Source organism: Dromaius novaehollandiae, unplaced genomic scaffold (assembly GCF_036370855.1).
Source record: "Dromaius novaehollandiae isolate bDroNov1 unplaced genomic scaffold, bDroNov1.hap1 HAP1_SCAFFOLD_48, whole genome shotgun sequence".
Taxonomy (NCBI): Eukaryota; Metazoa; Chordata; class Aves; order Casuariiformes; family Dromaiidae; genus Dromaius; species Dromaius novaehollandiae.
This window is the reverse complement of record NW_026991436.1, coordinates 1,266,830-1,286,519: the sequence shown is the minus strand read 5'-3', so window position 1 is coordinate 1,286,519 and position 19,690 is coordinate 1,266,830. Positions and strand designations below refer to the sequence as shown.

The window sequence follows — 19,690 nt, the reverse complement described above, 5'->3', positions numbered from 1 at the left end:
TCTAATTAGAAACTGTTACAGCATCGCAGACCATTTCAAAATTTTTTTTAAACAAATACATCCCCTGCCACCACCCCAAAAAAAACTGGGCAGAAAATTCTTAGTTCTACTTCATAGGAAGATTCTTTTTATAAGGGGTTAAATAATGATTAAGGATGACTTTAATAAGTGGTTAACCCTTTATTTTGAAGTTTGACTGATCAGTAATTTATTATCATAGCTTATAACATGCCTAAATTTATTATCTACTATATATATATATATCTCATAACAGCTTTTCCTGTTTTGATTGTAGCCTCATGGAAACACACGTTACTTCCGTTTTTAATGGCTGGATGTAGAATTACAGCTAACTCTTTACAAACCAATTATGAACAGAATCTTACTATAAAATGTGACAACAGGGATTGCCTTCACAGGCAAAACTACTAGAGGTATTCAGTCTTCGGGTGGTTATAAGTTTGGCAGCAAATGAAATGAGTCTCAAGACAAATGAAGGGAAAAGTAAATTTTCAGTGAAAGCTTCTGAAGAAGGCCCTAGACAAATCCTAAGGACACAAAAGGCTGTTTGTTCTGATGAATGCAAAGAACACGGTATCTTCAGTTACGGGAACTGAAGTCATACCTGATAATATTCAAAATAGGCATAGTCGACAGCTGTTCCCACTGCTTTTTGCTGTCCTTCCCTAAGAGTAACTGGTGCAAGGATATCCGCGCCAGCTTCAAGCAGCTTATCAACCTGAAAAAAGAAAGCAAAACATTTGACATCCAGCTTTCTAACTATACTGTGTCCATGCCACAGTTAGAGACAGGGCTGAATATCAGAGCTTAACCTCGATTTGTGTGGCTACTCTGTACCAAATTGTGCATTTCTTCTGCCACTGGAGAGCCGTTGATGGACTGTTAAATCTACATGTGTTTTGTAAATAAAACCTTCTTGGAGGCATTTGCTATTTGTTTCTGGATATCTCACAACCTAATCTTGCAGCAACAGATGAAGCACGGACAACTAGTGACGCAGGGGTAGAACAGAACCCGGCTGGAGAAATCACCTCCTCTCCTAGTGCTCCTCAACGGCAGTCTTCCTCCCCTCCATTCTCAATGAGGTCAGCTCTGTGCTTTATGGGACGAGGGAAAAATGTCCAGTTTTCACAAGGCCAAATGCTTCCATTGAGCTCATCACAGGTGAGAAAGTGCACTTTATCAACTACTTTATATAGCACAATCAAATGCAATGCATCTTTCTTCATGTGGATGCCAGCTGTGTTTACAAGCAAGGGAACAGTCAGATCTGACAGGGCCATGGGCAACCCCCCATCTGCTTTAAATGCAGTGTTTCCTCTTCTACACAAGGAGGTTGCCATCACCTTCATTCAAACATGAAAACAAATTTCCTTACAAAACCTCTATTCCTTAGGAGACAAACAAATAGCATTGGGAAGAGACACAAATGAATTGTTCTGCAAAAAAAAAAAAAAAAAAAAAAAAAAATCAGCTTGCCCATTAAAGAGAAATGGAACTCAACACACCTGATAAAAATTACTGCTTTTCCTGAAGTTAAAAACAACAAAAAACCCCCACATTTCTCTCACCAAAGCAATCCTCTGTGCTTTTGTTCTCTTCTGTTCATATGTGGTACTGACAGCTGTACAGAGGGCACTTCTTACTGCTCTGCTTAATGGCAGATTTGGATCAGCCCCATGTTTGAGGAGTTCGACCACTGCCTGCAAATGCAACAGATAATTGCTGGAGATGCATTTTGACAGTTCCACAGCAGAAAAGCGATACCCCAGCCAGACCAAGATGCTATAGGGTAGGTTTCATAAAATATACTAAAACCACCTATGTTTTACCATAAAGATAAGGATTAGAGAGGTTGAACATTTATGGTCTATTAGATCATCACTCCATTGAATGTTAGCCTCTGAGAGGGGCAGGAGAAGCAGTAGAATGTGTTGGATATGGGACTTTCCATTCCATTCCGTGGGAAGTCCTGAAATTTCATCTTTTCTGTACAAACAAATCAAAGATGCAGTAAACTCTTTTTTCCCAGAAAAATACCTAAATTGTCTTTTAAAAGAAACAAAGATAACATAAGGAAAAATGTTCTGGTTCAAACATTTGATACAGAATCTATTTTCTACTGTATTTGGCTGCATCCATTTCTACTGTATCTACTTCTGCAGTCCATCCTGTAGCTCCCTATTATATTGTATCCAGATGATTGATAACTTTCTACTGAAATAAATATAACTAGAAAGTAACAATACACAGTAGATCTTTTCCATTATGATCTACCATTAATCCTAACACACAGTATAAAACTTGCAGTGACAGAACAAGAGGTAAAATTTTGATTTCATCAGTAACACTGAAAGTGGCTTCCCCTCGCTTTGTTCACATCTGCATTTCCAAGACAATGCCTGACTGAATTATTAGCGTGCTTTTACACAGGAGAAAGTAACCCGAGAAACAGAAATTAGACCCAAACCCTGCCCCTATCAGCTTATTACCTGAACCACTAGGCTACACAGTCACGCTTGCTCCCTTCCAATTGTTCTTCCCCTGGCCTTGTGCTGGCTGGTTGCCTGCACAACGGCTGAGCTTAGTGGGCAGCCTGGGTGCAGCTCTTACCCCCTCACTCTCCTCCCTTGTTTTCCACAAAGATGAACCATTAGCCTGGAGCTGTATTCCAAGAGGAGCAGAGCACTGTAGACACACCACTTTGTCACCATTACCTGTTTTGCTGGTACACTTTCTCTCGCAGCATGCTGGCTGCTGTGGACCCACTCTTAAGGGCCTTGTCTGAGCAGAAGGGAGGCCATTCCCTGCTCAGGGAAGGTAGGTGCTGACTTCACATATTGCACTCTACTGTGTGAGCTGTAAGCCTCCTCTGTGCAGTGCTGAGCCCCGTAATGCCCAGATCCTTTCCAAGTGTGATCACTGATCTTTTCCTAGAAAAGCATACTCCTTACCCTCAAAGAGCTACATTTTTTTTCTCATATCCAGAAGCAAAGTGTTTTAACATTTGGCTGGGATGATTTGAGTGGGGAGGTAGCCTGTAAGAGAACTGCATGTTCTTGTGATTCATAAAAATGGATACTCTTCTCTGAATGCTATACCCTTCTGAATCTTACCAAATATTTCTAGCTATCACTGTCATACTACAGGGCTCCTCTAGTTCAGCTCATGCAACATCCACAGGTTTGAAAGAAAAGCAAATTTAGTACTTTCTCTGGGAATGAATTATGGCAAACATAACTAGTTACCCAAGTCTGCCTGTCATCAGAGAAGGCAGAGACAAATGGAGGAGTACAACACACGTAAAGAGGAACTCAAAGATGCTCACCAAATCATTCCCACTGGCGATTGCTAAGCAAAGTGGTGAATGGCCACTCCACAGTGTGTTTGGATTTGCCTTATGCATTAAAAGGAGGCGGATAACATCTCTGGCATGCTGTGTAGGCAGGTGCAGAAAAAGGTGGAATTAGATCATAATAATGTTAACTTTTAAATATAATGTATATGTAACAATAATGAACAAAATGAGCAGCATAAAACACGTTCAAGCCTTTCACCTAAGCTATGATCCTATAGCAAAAATATACCTCCATTTTCTCATGGCTAAGAACCCCAAGCATGGTAGTGTTATGCATAAACCTCTCCATCAGATTACCAAATCTCATTAACCCTGCTGCCAAAGGGTATACGTAAGCTTGCCTCTGAAGAAGTACATCTCCTCTCTCAAAAACCTCTCCTTCCTCCAAGTGCACACCTCGTAAATCTGCTAGAAGAATGTTACTACGGTAAAAACCCAAATGCTCAAAGGTTAGCACATGAGAAAACTCAGACTGTCCAGCTTCAAATTGGCCTCGTGAATAGTAAAACTTAATGGCCAAGTCACTAATGGAAACTTAAGCAGAGGAATTTCCTGTGTTAAACAGAATTCTAAAGACTTAAGAAATATTTTTTTCTCAAGTGCTAATGGGTTTTTAATCAGTACAACACTAATAATTCACAGCGTAAGGAGTTTATCCCAGGAATTCAATCAGCTCCTTACAGAGGGATGAAAAGTATTCATTCCCCAGATATGTCATTTGGGGAGTTTAGCTTATAAGTACTCTCTATGAGCAGAACCTCGGATGCCATGCTCTTACCTCACAGTTATCCTCTCTTTCGCATGCAATATGCAATGCACTCCTTCCACCTTCTTCTGGAACAGGACCAAAATAGGAGGAGAAGTACCCTTTTGGTGGTCCTGCTTCATTCTTCAGGTGCACAGTGACACCACGGGACAACTGGGTTTCTCTGGTTTGAGGCAGAGGAACCTAAGTGAAATTATGTGAACATTTGTAACATAGCTCAGAGACATACAGAAGAAAATAAACTGCTTGGTCACCCATTGCTCTGGATGTCAATCATGGACGAGACTTGTTCAGCCTCACCAAAGCAATGGCCACCCTTTTTCTACTTCCTTCTTTACATTCAGATTCCATCTGCCTAAATCATCTTCAGCACTGCACATTAAGAAATTTGACTCCACTGGAGGAATCCAGGGAAGGAAAATTTTACAGACAGAATTTAATAACTTTTACTGGGCCAAATGATACAGTGAGGGGTGGGAAGAAAGAAGCAAGCTATCAGGCAAAAAGGGTCTTCACTCAAGTTCATTCACATGTCATTCATTTAAGGTGCATGAATATAGGCTTACCAGACCAATATAAAAAAATAAAAAATGGTATGTCAGAAAGTAATATACCTGCACTGCATCTGGGCATTTTATAACTGCATACTGTTTGCAAATAGGTACCAAGTCATCCTGATTGCTACTAAAGGAGAAAGTACTGCAATACAAACTGAAGAAGCTATCTAAACCTCCCTGGACTGCAAACAGACATTCACCTTAGCCACTGTCATGACAAGACAAATCTTATCTTTCCTGTTACACAAGCCAACTCATTTTTCAAGTGACTAGGACCTGATGGGATATCAGGGAGCCCATCAATGTCATTGCAAGGTCACTCAATTATCTTTGAAATGTCATGGCAACCAGGTGAGGTTCCTGAGGACTGGAAGAAAGCAAATGTCACTCCTATATTCGGGAAGGGCAAGAAGGAGGATCTGCAGAATTACAAGTATGTCAGCCTCATTTCAATCCCTGGGAAGGTGATGAAGCACATCCTCTGGGAAGCCATTTCCAAAAATACTAAGGAAAAGAAAGTGAATGGGAGTCGTCAGCTTGGATTTACAAAGGGGAAATCGAGCCTGAACAACTTGATAGCCTTCTACAAGGACATGACCAGTTTGGTGAAAGATGGGAGAGCAGTGGATGTCATTTACCTTGATGTCAGTAAGGCTGTCAAAACTTTTTCCCACAACGTCTGCATAGACAAGCTCCTAAAGTATGGCTTACATAAATGGACAGTGAGGACTGAAAACTAGCTGAACTACTGGATTCAAAGGGTTATGATCAGTGGCATGAAGTTCAGCCGAGGGCCAGTCACCAGTGGTGCACCTACAGGGGTCAATACAAGGACAATACTGGTTAAGTTGTTTACTACTGTTTACTAATTGACCTGGATGAAGGGATAGAGTGCACCCTCAGCAAGTTTGCTGATGATCCCAAACTGGGAGGAGTGGCTGATACACCAGAGGGCTGCGTTGCCATTCAGAGGGACCTCGAGAGACTGGACAGATGGGCAGAGGGGAACCTCATGAAGTTCAACAAAGGGAAGTGCAGAGTCCTGCCCCTGGGGAGGAATAACCCCAGGCACCAGTATATGCTGGGGGCTGACCTACTGGAAAGTAGCTCTGCAGAAAAGGACCTGGGGGTCCTGGTGGACAAGCTGAACATGACCAGTAACGTGCCTTTGCAGCAAAGCAGGCCAACAGCATCGTGGGCAGCATTAGAAAGAGCGTGGCCAGCAGGTCAATGGAGGTGATCCTTCCCCTCTGTTCAGCCCAGGTCAGACCACATCTGTGTGTCTAGTTCTGGACTCCCCTGGAGCAAGTCCAGCAAAGGACCACAAAGAGGATTAAGGAACTGGAGCATCTCTCGTGCAAGGAGAGGCTGCGATTGTTTAGCTTTGAGAAGAGAAGGCTCAGGGGGATCTTATCAATGTGTATAAATACCTGATGGGAGGGAGTAAACAAGCTGGAGCCTTACTCTTCTCAGTGGCACCCAGTGGCAGGACAAGAAGCAATGGGCAGGAATTGAAAGACAGGAAATTCCACTTGAACATAATAAAAATCTTTTTTTCCTGTGAGGGTGATCAAACACGGGAAGAGGTTGCCCAGAGAGGCCATGGAGTCTCCATTCCTGGAGATATTCAAAGCCCAACTGGACAAGGTCCTGAGCAACTTGCTCTCATTGACCCTCCTTTGAGCTGGGGTTTTGGACCAGACGATCTTCAGAGGTCCCTTCCAAACTCTCAACTGTTTGGTAATTCTGTGAAATGATTTAAGTACTATAACGTAAAGTAATTCCTCAGGTAACAAATGCCAAAAAGAGCACTTTTCGCTGGTATAGCTCCATCACAAGTAGACAATTATCATAAAAAATGGCAACCCTAACCAAAAAGTTCTGTACTACCAAAAAAGTTTACTGCAGAGCTATCTTTCTGTAACTCTGGGGGCACAGTGAATGCTGCAGGAATCCAGCAGAAAGAGTCTGTGTTCAAGGAAAACAAAACAAAACAAAAACAAGTAGGCAGGCTCCATGGAGATGAAACAAGCGGGTCCCATCATGTATCTGTTTCTGACAGTGGTCCTATGTTCACTGCTCTCATTATACCTTCAGGCATTTATACTAGACTGCCCACAAGAGACTTTTAACCTCTGCCTTAAACGAGGCATGACAGCAAAAATGTTCTGGGGCATCAAAACACATGGATGTGTTTACTGTAACCCAATAATACAGACCTCCAGTGGCTTTTTTTTTTTTTTTACTTTTTTTCTTTTTTAAAGGAACATAGTTATTCCAATAGGATGCAAAAATTTCACGGAAATCAAGCAGGCAGGAAGCTCAACTCCCTGCTTATGTATTGTGCAGCCTTCAAGAGCTGCAAGAAGCTGAGCTCACAAAGCAACATACCTGGTCTGGACCATATACCTCATTTCCATCTTCTGCCCTTGCATCAAGATCTGGTGCAGAATGCAGGAGGTACTGTGTTATCTGGACTCCTTCCTCCCCAGGAATAGATACAGCTATGTGGAGAGGGGTTAAACCCCCAAACTGAAAAAAGAAACATAGCATTAAGACTCCTGTTTATCGCAACTTAAAACAGTACCAAATATTTTCAAAAGAATAATCCCAGCTTCCTCTTCCCACATACTGTGTCTCACTTTCAGCCACCATGAACCTACAAACTGAGTTACGGGACAGTGGAAAGCTCAAGGTACCAGATACACAATGTACCAAAATCACAACAGCTGTTACCAACTTGAGGAGCAGCTTCACAAGCATTCCCCAGTCATGCATGGGCTTGGCAACAAGAAAACATAATGAGGAAGGAAAACTCAGGGAATAAGGAGTTTTGAGTTCTTTCTATAAAATAGTTCTTTGAACAGGATAATCACTTTAAACAGCTTTTTGTCCATTCTAAACCTGGTTCTTACTTGCAGATTTTACAGCAGGACACAGAAGCTGCTGCACTCATCTAGAATCCTACATCATTATCAATTATAATGCAATAAAACCTTGGATGGAAGCCGCACATCAGTCCTGGCTCCCCTTTCTAAGAGGAGTTTCACTGCTTCTGCATCTGCAGCTTTAACGGCAAGGAAGAGAAGGGGTGCTGGTATCCAGCATGCACTGGGATCTGCACCTCGGTGAAGCAGCAGCTGGATTGTTGCCCATCTCTTCTGCTGTCTAAAGTTGACATGGAAAATACCAGAATCACTCATTAGCATCTTGCAAAAAACCTCTAAATGATGGTGAACTAAGATGACTCCCAGGTGCAGACATTAAAAATGGCATTTGGCAGAGACAAGACTTCATTCTTTAGAGCAGTGTCACAACAACTGCCGTGCTCCACCCAGGCAACAATATTATTACCTGAAGAGGGTATCTCACCCCTCCAAACTAAAAAGGCAGCACTTAAAAGCAGTTCCTTCGGGTTGCATGGGAATGGATAGGCAAAGTAAGGTTCCCTGCATCTCCACTGTTCACTCATGTGTCACTTCTAAACGTTTAGTGTGAGACTTGTTTAATGACAGAAACAGACTGACTCCTCCTTCCTGTCATCTAAGACTGTTTGGAAGGTTCTTTCCTCTATCGTACTTCATTCATCCATCCCAAGAAAACAGAGATACTTTTTCTGTGTTTCCCTTAACCAAAGCTGGAACAAGAGCTATGCTGGACTAGGACAGTGTATTTCAGCAGGCTGATGATTCCATCTGTATTTCCATGGAGGCAAAATACACATGCACACCCCTAAAAAAGAAACCTAACACCATCAAAAAAAGCAAACAGTCCTTGGATATCACCCAGAAACTCTACCACATAGTGATCTGGGCAGAGGCTCCTCTTTTCTCACATGGCATTAACTCATTTTTACTCACAAGCCCTACATTCAGTGCATCTTTATATTCCAATGAAAAACATGCAACACACACACAATATTCATGAGAGAAGCAAGGGAGGTGGCAAGATGTGCCACAAAAGCCAAATGCAAGGGATGAAGGGCAAGAAGGCCAACAGGGAATTTTCATTGTGGGAATTCTAAGACGTCAAAGTGACCTACGCTGGCATAAAACCCAACACAAAAATTTCATCATCTTTGGGGACTGCTCTGGAGGCAAAACAAAAGGCAAGATGTGGCCCTTTGGGGGATCCATAAAAGCAAGACAAAAAGACTACATTTCAGGCCACGCGGCTAAACAGACACCTGTAGAAAACAACCAGCACGGTCAAATGTAGTCAAAACTTCAAAGAGTAAGCTGAATATATTCTTATCTTTCCTCATGTCCACACTACACTGCAGGTGTGCATAGCAGACTGTGACAAGCTGCAAAGTATGCAATCAAGAAATCTTGTCTTGTTCAAGCATGAGGTCCTTAGCTTGAACTACACTTTCCAGCTTCACTCTTCACACTCTGCCAACCTGAATTATAACAGAGCATATAAACGAGTGGCTTCTACTGATATGAACACAAGATTTCTATAGTTAAGCAAACAAAATTATACTGACATCTGACTAGCTTTTCCTGCAATAGCTGCACCCTTCTGTGAAATATGTGAAATACTAATTGTTGCCTTCTATGTTCAAAGAGACTTAGGAGACTCTGTCTCCCATTCATAGGGCATAAGTGAGACTTACTCTGCGATTACGCCTTCAGACACATTAGCCGTTTCTGACGGTTCTGATTGTTCGTTCTGCTTGAAGATTAAAAAAATAAAAGAAAGTAGTTACAAAAATGAAAAACCACACTTTCAATGGGTGAGTCAGCAAATTCAGTCATCAGAACAATAATACAAGTAATAACAGTAATACAAGAGCATGTAATAATAATGGAATTCAGTTAACAACAGATAGGGAAATCATTTAGAAGTAATTTGTAACTAAGTTTTTTTTTAAATAAACCAAATAACTGAACATTTTCTTGCTCAATTTCCTTTGTGAGTAAAACATGTTTACAAGACTCTTACAGATTTTCAACCTGCATTATTTTGCATGAGAATGTAGAACTAGGACCTCCAAGACCACTGTTTCCAAATCTTCTGGATTCGTATTCAACTCAGAGGAAAAGAGAAAGCAAAGCACATTTTCCTTTCTGAATCTTAGAGACCGTGACAGAAACAAATCCTGTTTATTTCTAATTTCCTTTTCTCACTCCAAAATGAGAAGTAATAGTTTCACACTGATTTTCTGTGAATCTCTGAGCATCTGCTTTATATACATCTCTCTCTCTCTCTTTCTTTCCTTCCCACAAAAGTCTTGCAACTTTGGTAACGGGCCACCACTTAAACATACTCTTGGAACTTGAACAGGTACTTTACAGCAACCAAAAACTATTCTGTAGTTCATTTCCAACAAGTTTCTTGAGGGCATTTAGACCTGTGTAGCCTCTTCTGAAAGCCTCAGCAACATCCTTACATTTCTAGGCTCCTCTGAAACACGTCCAAGACCACACAGTCCCTACCTGCCTAGGCCCCTCTTTGATTCCTTCTATCTTCTCAGACTGTTTGGCGATTCCTGACCCTCTGCTTCACCCTTGTTTTCATCTCCTTCCCCACTGCATGGTTTGTACTCTTACAAAATATGTATCATGCTCCTCCACAGGACAATTTAAAGCAGGTACTTCTCTTTTCGGCAGGAGGAAGCCTAGGGTCATGAGTCTTCCTTTGTAAACACTCCCTAAGGGTCAAGAGACTCCTCTGACAGTTGAATTGCTTCTTGCTTGACACTTCAACCATGCCAGCAGGACTCTGTGCTATCGGAACCACCTAAATCCTCTTGTCCTGCTTGGATGCTTTCGTAATTCCCACCAGTTGCCCACTGCATCTTCGCTGTCTTAAATACCTAGCAGACGTGGCCTCACATCTGTGCTATTAATACAGTGCCCTATTTCAACTGCAGAGTAAGCTTATTTCTGCACTGGAGCTTGGTCATTTGAAGTAGGACTTAGTAGTGAGAGCAGAAAATACTCTGCATCCTCAGAGTGCAAGATGCACAAAAGTTCTGGCTTTTTCCTAGGGAGTCAACACAGTAAAGTAATTCCGAAAAGTAAACTTACAGCTTGAGACGATAATATATCATGATTCTGACATTTTAGATTAGAAATAAACCAACCTTGCAGCTGTGCAGGTTCCTCTCAGCAATATTACCCTTAAAAGATTCTGCTGGATAATACAGAATAAAGCACATGGAGAGAGCAGATAATCCTTCATCACTACACTTATTCACATCAGCTCCACTATCGAGAAGAAGATTGACAATATCGTTGTGGGAAGTAACCTGTAGAGGAGAAAATGCTTCAGGATGTTATTTTATTTTGTAAACATCTGTACTTGCACATACACTCACGCACTTGCAGGTTTCTACATGGAAAGAATAGGCAGCACAGTTTGAAAGTAGTGACAGCCAACACTGTTGAACTAATTCAGGTTTATATTTGCCACACAATAAAAACGCGATACTGAACCATGTCTTACGGGGTTCAGAATGTGTATCTTGGAGCATCCTCAAGTACATCCCTGACCTTCCTCTCTTTTTTATAACATTTTCTACCAGCTTTCACAGGAACTCAGTGAGGATTCACACACAGAAAGAAATATAGTGCCCTAAATTATTATCTAAATTTTGCTGGACTTTACAATGAATGCCAGCTATTCAGGTAGCTGAAAAGGGCACAAAGAAAAGGGGAGGTCATCCTCCCCTACAGCAAGTCATGCATGCACAGTTTCTAACCACCACCCCTTGCCAGCAAAAACAAAATAACCCTGTCTGAATGTGATTACGACTGGACAAGAAAAAAACAGTAATAAGGACAGGGTCATACCCAAGAACGCAGATCTAGTCCACTGCATAATCACAAACGGAAAACAAACTTGACAGCTAAAATAATCTCTAATGTTTACTGAAGTGCTTCTTTTTGTAATTATTATTTACTGTGGGGTTTGGCATGATACCATTCATTACAGATATTCCTCATGCCACACCTGCTCTTTTGTTGTTTACTGAACATTCCCTTCACACTTACTATGTAATGGAACAAGAGAACAATCTAATCCAGGCTACTACACCAGGAATTTCTCATCATATGGTAAAGAGTCATTCTCAGAGTCTTACAGCGGCAGCAGCAAGTGCTGTGTATCCATGTTTGTCTGCTACGTCCGGATGAGCAAGCTCATCCCTCAGAATCATATAGACCCCATCAAAGTCTCCTTTTGCCGCTTTCTGAATTAACTGCTCTGAGGCAAGTTCTTTGGGGCCTGGAGGCCCATAAGTACTGCGGACTCCACTGAGAATGAAGTTGACGTCTGATGTAAACTCTGCTTCACAGCACCTAGCAAAGGAGAAAAAAGCACTGATGCATTTAAGCAGCTAGGTACTCTTAGGCCGCTAATGCAATTAAAGAAAAAACACATCAAGAGCAAAACATGCTGCTGGGTAAGATGCAAAAACATGAACAGCTATCATTTTAAGAACTATTTCAGATAGTATAAGTTTGCTTAAATTACAGGCAGAAAGGCAAACTAGTCTAGGGGCTGCTGGCAGCAGCACACAGATTTTGGCTACAGAAGAGTTCATAAATGTCCAGCCATCCAACACCTATAAAATTAGAAAGCAAAATCTAACTGCCAAGTGTTTCTACAAACAGAATATTTAGCATGCACATTCATATCTGTTTAGTATCTGATTTATATAACCAGCTTTAGCTATGGCTATAAAATACACACATGTGGCACGTGTTCCCAGCAACAAAGCAAACCAAAACATACTCTGCCTGCCCAAAGAACATCTCCATGTACAAGTATCAAGCTACACATAAACCTAAGGCTCAGTGGGCAGTTACAACTAGCTGCAGACTTGCTGCAGCATGTTTTCTATAGCCTTGAAGTAGAATAAGAGTTAAGACAACCACAGAAAGGTACCATTGGTATCGCAAATTGTTTGTTTCATTTAAAAAAAATCCTCATTGGCAACCTGTCATCTCAAGACTATAAAAAAACTTTTGGAGAGCAGCTGAAATCATGCAACTTATATTTGAAAATAATAGATATGATTTATAAAAATCCATACATAAAAAACAAATGATCAACAGCTACCTGTGCTTATAAACACGCATCTGCATTCTGACCAGTAAGGGGGTTACTTTGCAACAGGCCAAGGTTCTTCCTCAGGCAGCTTGGAGGTATTCTGAAAATATGAAGCATCACACTCTTTCGGAAAGGTGCAAGTCAAAGTAAGATGATCTGTGTTATGGGAATAGGCAAAAACTCTTTCAGGCAAAATATTCTTGTCATCAAAGGGGAGACGTTTATAGCTACGGAGAAATGGGTCCCCCTCAACAGAAATATACGTCCTTTGAGAACTGGCATCAACATATCTGAAGTGTTCTGGATGATCCGAGACAGAAAAATAACCAGGTACTTCAGTACACAGTTTAATTAGATGATTCCTCAGCCACAAGCCAACATCCTGACAGCCATCTGGATAGCTCTCAATTCCCAGTCCAAATCGCTCATCAGATTTGTACAGCCCCTTAAGAAACGAGTAAGCTCGTTAGCATCAATCAGAGATCAAACAAGTTATACAGTTAAAGTCTGGCTTCTATCTCAACTGTTCTGCCTGCGTCTTATTGGTCCATTTCTTATTGGCAGAGTAATAACTGCTGAAGCCATTCTGTACTACAAAGCCTTCACAGTCAGTTTGATTCATTTAATGACAAACACATTAACTTCTCCAGTACAAGAACAGTGGAAGGCCCTAAATTTAACTACATTGGGATGTTATGTTTAGATGAAATTTCACGTAGATTTTAGCCTGAGCAGGATTCTGTTTTATACTATTCTGTATCCAGCTTTGCATTCATTAGCCACACTGCTACTTTTTAGACCAGGATAGATTTTCAGTAATGTTTTCCAAATCAGAAGAAACACCTCTGACACACAACTGCACAGGCGTAGAGTATGGGAAAGGTAGCGCAGTTCCCAACTATTTCTTTTCTTACCATGGTCATTAACTTCAGGACAACATGGTAATTAACCTCAGGACAACCTTGCAAGCATGACAACACATGTTTTTATTTCATGCCAACAGAAGAGTCTCAGACACAAATACAGCACTACAAGACAGGAGTTTTAGCCTCCTTAGAAAACCATCCTAGTTTGATATGACACTATATTAAGCAATGCATGAGCACCGCTTCCAAATTCAAGCAGGCTGATGCATCTCCGGTGTTTCTGGATCACACACATGGCTCAAGGCATATTCACACAAGGCTATCACAACCTCAAAACAGCTATTTGGAACACAAATTAACTGCTTCACTCATTGAACTGTTTAGCTATGGAGATAAAGAACCAGGAAAAAGCACTATGACTGGCAAGAATAAAATTTCAAGTTTGATTATAACCTGAGGGTGTTCTATTTTTCCCTTAGTTTCAGATTATACATGATCTATTCAAATTAAAGTTCTCCTAAATCCATAATTAGTGCCACATTATCAACATTCAGCAAGAATGTTATGTTCTTGTTGGCCAACTTAATGCAAAGGCTGTATGTTGTTTTGTTATATCTTTTGGATTATCTGATGAAGCACTGTTTCCTGTTGCAGAGATACCCATGTATCAGTATGAGGGGAGGGCTGCCCTACGCTGGGCACTTTTCAGATACACCTTCTTCTTCTTTGAAAACAAAGAATTATAAACTCTTAGAAAACAAGTTTTCTAGCTTCTACTAGTAGCAGCAGGCCTGGAAATGATACAAAAGAGACAACTAGCTATCTCGATACTCCAGAATGCTCTTTGTCTCCACAGTCTCTTCAAATGCAGTATTTTTCAGTTTCATATTGCTGGCTTCTTAATATGTCTGTTGAGAGTACTGACTAGCTAATGAGTTCTTCATCTAGCAAGGGGAGTAAATACCGAAGACTTCTACATTAGAAACTGGAAAAAGAAACTCTTCTAGGCATCAGATTTTCAGTTCTAGACAGGCAGTATCACATTATCTCCTTCAATATTTCCCTAAGCAAAAGTTGTGTACAGTAGAAGTTGAGTAGTTCAAGAGAGCAATCTAGCTTACTGGAGACTGAGGCATGACACTTTTGCTCTAAACAACCCAAACACTAATGGAGCTGCCTGGAAAAAAAAACCACTCAAATTTTCCTGTACTCATGCTGACTTTGAAAGGCAGGGAAATCATGGTAACAGCACAACATTTTTCCAGTTACCTGAAATTTTCTGCCGTCCTTCCATTCCCGAGTCCCATAGCCTTCTACGTGGCTGAGATAAAATGCTCCAATGAATTTGGAACCATCAGGCCAGTAGCATATCCCTTTCCCATGGCGATGGTCCATGTACAACTGTCCCGTGTATCTCTGTAATCCACCACAAAGAGAAGGGACAGTAAGAATGATACCGTTCAGAGGACAGAAATAAGTGAATTTTTAATTGCCTCCTTAATGCAACAGAGCAGCACTAACAAGGTGCAGGAAACTGAGGATGAAACTGTTATACAGTTAAGAAAGACTAGGCAAAATCTCATCTTCACTGTAGTCACTGTCTTCAAAACTCCACCAAGATTTTACCAGTTGCCACAGCAGCTCTTCCATCATGTAGCAGTCATGATGGAAGATCATACTATTTTAGCAGTGTTTATCTCATTGATATGTTGCCAAATGATGCAGGCTAAACCAAGACCTATCAAAGTGTTCAACACCTCTCACAAAGACCTGTATCCCAATAAACATTTGGTTGGGAAATTTTGCATCCGACAAAACAGGGCATTCAGCATAGCCATGAAAACACATATTTTGCTAAAAAACAAGCAGCCGAATACATAAAACCCAGTAAAACCAAACGAAAAACACCTAGCTAACATGCTTATAAATCAATTTTTTCATTACAGAAGGAAAGAACCTCCACACATAGAGAATATTCCTACTTCCAAATGACAAAACTCTGCTTGGAGAAAGAGCTATCACTCAAATAAATGCCCAACCCCTACCTTCTGATGAATTTTACTCACCCTCAACCTAACAACCCATACTCTTAAAGTACAATAAAATGCAGTCTGCAGTGAGTAGTCAAAATAATTTTGTATTAAATACAATTATATTTATTTAAAATATAATTAATAATATATAATAAATAAAAGACAATTAACAATATACTATAAATAAAATATAACTAAAGATGTATAATAAATAAAATAATTATAATATTTAAATAAAACAATATATGTTTATTGCTGTTCTCATGCGTCTTCAGCCCTGCCATAAGGTCTTTAATTTCCAGCTGCAGGTGAAGTCCCTGGAGATTACACCTTTGTGCACTACTTGCTAAAAAGATAAATTCGATTGCTACTCTAAAACTGGCACTTCTGACCCTCAGTAGAAAGTTCTGAAAAAACATCGTATCGTACGTAAACATAGTGCTGAACTGTATCAAGGTGACAGACGCTAAGTCAAAAGCTTGTCCATAATGCCTTTTGTCTTCAGTGAAGAAATCCTTAACTATCAGCCCACTCATCTGATGGATTTTGATTGAAATTTGATCAATCGTGATTGATTTTAGCCACAAACACTTTAAGGTATCCATTATTTTTAAGCAAAAAGACAGACTTTGGGGGACGTTTTATAGAAATTAATCAAAATTTTGTAATTGAAAAAAATTCCCATTTAAATCAAAACCTCAATTCCTTAAATGCTTTATTAAAGGCATTTATGTGTCTTCAGTGTTATTTCTCTTCAAATTAAATCACCTAAATATCCTAATCAATCATATAGCTTGTCTTTAATAAAAGCATAACTGAAGGGATAGGATGAACCCTATGGAGAACAAAGTAGCCCTGGTATTCTGTAGCATAAACTATGACTATTCTTAGTTTGAATAAACTATGACTATTCTTAGTTTGAAAGAAAAAAGGTGAAAAGTGCTAAGTAAGTTCCCTAAGGCCTGGTAAGAGGATGGTGCCGTGGAGACTTTCATTTCTAGGTCACCAATGCAAATTCAGCCCAATCAACAAAACCCGAAAACTACTACCCTCTATCAAGTGAGTTGCCACAATAATCATCACCGAAGACAGGGAGCTGCTGCTACTGCTTCTGCCTGATGCGTGTTAGGACTTTTGCTTAGAACGCGCAGTTTGCCCCCAAAAGACAACAGTGAGGAGCAATGCCGAGGTCTTTATATTGCCAAAACTAAGGCTGTGTTTCTCTGCTAGACTGATTCTTGGGAGCATTGATAGGCAAATGGAGTTCCAGAGGAAGAGAAAAAGAGCTAATTTTAAATTTTCTATCTGCGCAATGGTATAGCTCATTTGCGGAAAAAGAGATGTCCCACCGTGCAGACAACCGATCCCTAACGGATGATTTCGAGTTACGTTGCCGTGGCAGCTTTCCCTGACAATCAAAACGGCAGCTCAGTACTCACAGGTGGCGCAGAAGAGAAGAACCTCACAAGGGAACCGGAAACATTAGTCACTCCTCATGGTATTTTCACCATACAGGAAGATGCACTCACACTTCAGAGGTTAAACTTTGTACCAAAAGCTCACAGCAGCATCCCCTCCTCCCCTGCCGGCCTCCCGCTCTCCCCACTGGGGTCTGAGGCCACGTTCAGCCATCGACAGCGACCCAGGACTCGGCAACGGCATCACGGCAGCCATCTGCTTACCCTGAGCGTGAGGGCAGACCAAGCCCTTCGAAGCAGGGGGGCAAAAGCATGTTATCTGGGAACCTGTGTCCCGATTTGCATTTTAGCAGCAAATATATTATTAACCTGAACACAGAGCAACAGAATGCCCCCAAAGGGCAGCAAGGGCCAGCGCGCTGGCCGAGCAGGTGCTCGGATGTTGCAGGGGAGCTGGGAAAGCGCTCGCTTTACTAAGAAATAAGGAGAAACCGCCTAGTTTGCCCCAAACCCAGAGGCGAGAGGAGAGATGCAAGCCTGGGAAAAACCCGCATTTCAGAGACCCACCTCCTTGCCAAATGGACCGGTGGGGAACACGAAGGCAGAAAGCCCTGCACGGCGCGCTCCCACCGCCTGGCCCGGCTCCCCGGCCCGGCCCAGGCCGGGGGGCGGCGGCGGGGGGCCCCGCTTGCAGCCGGTTGCGCCAGGCAGGGCGCTCCCCGACGGCGGCTCCCCGCGGCCCGCGCACCTCGCCGCCCCCAGGCCCGCTGCCGTCGCCGGGCGCTGCCGCCTCCTCTGCGCCGCCCTCGGCCGCCGCCTGACTGGAAACTCGCTCGGCACCGGCCTCCATGGCGGCGGCCCCCGCCGACGGCTCCGCAGCGGCCGCGCTCCGCCTCGGCGGCGCCCGCGTTGCCGTGGAGACGGTAGCGGGGCGAGGGAGGCGGGGCCGCCGCCGGGCCCCGGCAGCGCCTCCGCAGCGGCCCGGAGGCCCCGGAGCGTCTGCAGCGAAGGCCTGAGGAGGAAAGGCCCGGAGAGTCCTCGCTTCGTGCAGCCTGGGGTGCCTTCTCCTCGCTTACAGTCTGCAGGGGGCCGAAGCTGCTCCGCAGGAGCCGGGGCGCGGCGTTTGCTGGGGCTGCCCCCACCTCCCGCACGGCTCCTGCAGGGCCAGCGGCTCTCCCCGCTGAGGCCTGCGCGCGCGCGCTCGCCTTCACCCTGCCGTGGCTAGCTCCTGAGGAGCAATTTCTGGGAAAGGCATCGTTCAAATATACTGCATCGCACAACCCCTTACGTTCTGCAGGGGAGAGATGAGAGGGGAATTGGCGCAACGCAGCCCAGCAGAGAAGAAGCACGGAGCGTCACGGGTGAGGTGGAAGGAGTCCCTACAGTTGGCGTATGGCAAACTGTTCCTGGAGCAGCCCGTCCCTCGACAGCCAGCCCCCGCCTGCCCGCCGCGGCTGGAGCCAGGCCCATCTCCCAGGCCGACCCTCAAACACTCCTGGCGAGCTCGCTCGACCTCATGCACACCGGCGTTACACCGCCAGCACCGCTTCGCAAGTGGTTGGTGAGCTCCACGCTTGCACGGTGAATAACAGCAAGAGCAGAGCTTCATCGTTACTTTAGCACGACCAGCTGTCGCCGAAATGCACCAAGTCTACATCGGTCTAAGTTACCACATGGCCAGAGCAGCGACCGCTTCAGAGCCACGGCTCTGAGACCTCTCGGCCTCCTAAAAGACTTGTTCGCCACGAGCACAGCAGCGACTCCCACCCTGCACCTACTCAGCACAGCCTGTTGCATTACTCTTCTAACCCGCCAGAATTCAGCCGCTGCTGGGCAGGTTTTGGTGGCACCAGTGCTCTTTTTTCCATCGTTGCTACCCAGACGCTTTGAAGCAGTTGAAAGCAGCCTAGCGTAGCAAATTTGGGTAGTTTACACTTCCTTGTCTTCTTTGGGGTTATTCTAATGCCCATGTCGTACAGTTTAAATTCATAATGCTTTGTCTACACCCAGAAGCCAGGAGGGTGGTCACATCCTTTCTTATCCCCTAAAGAGGGGTGGCATTTCAGGTAAAGCCATGGTGATTCTAAGCTGAGATCTGTGGGCAAGAGACATAAAAAAAAATGGGAGGTGGAATATTTTTTCCTCTTGACAAAGAACAAGCAGAGAAAGAAAACCCTCTGCCTACTCTTAAAGAGGCTTTTTTCTTGAACCAATAGGTGGTATAATTAGATGCCCTGGCATGCTAGAAAATATTGACAGTAACATCTCCAGATAACTTGGTTGCAGGGCTCCGTACCAGGAGAGCTTATCATGGATTGGTTTTGTGTTTAAAAAAATCCTCACAAATGCCAGATTTTCCAGCATTATAAAAAGAGCCAGCTAATCAGTTTAAACCTCCCTTTCTTTATGAAGAAAGCACTGTCAGTCTGAAGCTAGTAAGTCAATTTATAGTAAGACAAATGGGGAACTTTTCCTTAAGTCTCGGCTAAGCACTACAGCCCATGAAAGAACTTTTATTTAAAAATCATTTGAGCTTTAAAAACTTTTGATCTGCATTTTTATTTATTGTTTGTGAAAAACTTACCAGTCTCTGGTTTAATTTCCAGGATT

General features: G+C 42.8%; 1 pseudogene; it reads right to left on the bottom strand.

Moving 5' to 3' along the window:
• Positions 1-308: 308 nt before the first annotated feature.
• On the bottom strand, positions 309-17,988 carry LOC135326503 (ankyrin repeat and MYND domain-containing protein 1-like; annotated as a pseudogene).
• Between the last annotated feature and the right edge of the window lie 1,702 nt (positions 17,989-19,690).